The following is a 2,470-nucleotide window of genomic DNA, read 5'->3' on the forward strand; positions in this document are numbered from 1 at the left end:
CTTATAGAGATAGATTATCTCTATAAAAATCGATCTTTAATTTTATAGAATATTTTCCATTTTTTAATTCCGTTCCATCCGGTATTTTAATTTTTTTACCTGTTTTGGCCACAATGCACAAACGTGCGGGCCATTGATACAAATATTTCTAAAAGAAGTTACTAATTTGTTTCAATATCAGATTTAATGAATGGATTTAATGGTAGGTTTCTTTTCATTTCATATTAAAAAATTTACTGAAGACTTAGTTGTATGGGCATAGTTCCCTTTGCCTACCCAGCTGGCTGAAGCAACATACATCGTCATAGTATTTCTCATTTAATATATGTAATGGAAATGAAAAGGCCTTTCTAAATGGCTAGATTTTAGGCTAATTAGGCTGCAACCTAGGGCGCAACTATCTGGGGGGGCACGCTGAAATCGCGTCTCCCGTCATCCTATGCCTCTTCCCTGCATATTTCAACTATTCCGATACAAAACACTAAATGAACTGTGAACTGGATCTACATGCAGATGGGAGATTTTAGTATCCAAATTAGATTAAGAATCAACGGTACAAAAAATCTGTTAAAAACTCGATAAAAGATCAAAATAGATTATTGTTACCAACTGCAGCTGCAAAGGTGTTTTTCAGAACTTTAAACAATAAAAAGTTACTTGCGCTCCACACTCCGCCAGCAAAATCAGCGCTGTAGCTAGAAAGTGATTTTTAAAAACTATTAAATTTAAAAACAAATATAAAATAAGGGGGCGCTTCCCGATAAATAGCCTAGAGCGGTCAGAACTCTCGATATCTCTGTTTCTACTTAATCGGATTTCAAACAGTTCCTGTTAGAATAGTTAAATTACAAATTAATAAAACCTTAGTTACAATCTATAGCTACGAGGTTTTTATATATGTTAATTACCATTTACATTACTAATACATAATTAGTAATATAAGATGTACTTACTTAGCGCTGTTAATTTACAAGTTGAGTTTACCTAACTATCAAGTGGTCTATCCAAGTCTGGTCCAAGCTAGCTTCTAGCCATGGAACATAGTTGTTTCAATTATTAAGCCTTATACATTCTCAAATTTTAGGGCATATGATTCAAATACGAAACTTAGCGCTAAGTATGCCAAATAGGTACGAATTTTTTTTAACGGGTAAGAATTTCAGACGACGATTTGCACCGAAACATTCGCATCTAAACATAGTACTTAATTTGCCCTATAAGATATAATGTGCAGACACAAAATACATACGGCTTGCGCCTAATAGGCCTGGTTTGTTCGAGGGGACATACGTCATGCATTCCCTCGCGCGGCACGTTTGCCTGATAGTGACGGGATATATTACATGGGACTCGCTACTGTGCATACCCAATAAAACCCCAAAATCGATTACACTCTGCGACTGTCTGAGAATGGTTTTGTTATGCCGGTTTAGTTTATCTGCCCATATGGGGCACCCGTATAATGCCTTCGCACGCACTACATTAGCGTATAGGTTGAGGTGACACTCCCCGCCTGGCCCGCCGAGGTTTCGCATTGACGCATAATAAGCCATATTCTACCGCGGAGTCTGGCACCGACCATATCTCTGCAGCCGTACCTTCAATGAGCAAGTCACAGACTCACTTTCGAGAGAGACACTTTCTTTCTTTTAAAGAACGAACCACGAAATCTGTATTGCTCTCGACACACTTAAATTCATACTGTTATAGTCCAAATTAGTTCTAGAACCCTTAAACGAAAAATATTTTATAACGTGCTCAATAGAATTTTCGGGATATGATTAAAATTATTATTGATAACTTTATCCAAAAACAGCTGATTCGAAATTTACCTTCGCTTTTAAAATCTCTTTGTTTTTAAATATTATCATCTATTGTAGAACATGGTAAGATTTTGTCAGTTTTTGTCATGTCTTTTAATTGAACAGGATTTTTATAAAACCGACTCGATTGTTAACATCACATGTCGGCGAACCGATATTATTAGATTTTAACATTTGGAAGTCACTTCTTGACTTCATAGCACTTTGTTTTTTATAGAACATTTGAATCAGAAAAGTAAAATAAAATTCAAAGAACAAAAACGTTTTCGGTTTTTTTGTCCTTCAGTTCAGTGTGAGAGAATGTCTAAGGCAACTAACTAGATGGCGCGATTAAAACTAAAGAGAGATGAAAGTGCATTGTTCACGTCATTGAGCATTCCGATAATAATTATTATACCTACTTGTAAAAAATCAAGATGGCCTATTATATAATATTTTTTTTGGGTTGGTTTTTTAAAACTGTTAAACAATCAATAATAGCTTTTGATTAACATACACTGACTTTTGATACAGTATCTCTAATAAACTTTTTAATCGATTTTAATATGGCTTTTTTTACTGTCTGAAGATTTTCAGTTTAATTTCAAAAGGTTACAACATTAAAAACAGTGTTAGGAGGTGAGTTATATAAAAATAAACTTCATTAC

This window comes from Pieris rapae, chromosome 6 (genome assembly GCF_905147795.1).
Source record: "Pieris rapae chromosome 6, ilPieRapa1.1, whole genome shotgun sequence".
NCBI lineage: Eukaryota > Metazoa > Arthropoda > Insecta > Lepidoptera > Pieridae > Pieris > Pieris rapae.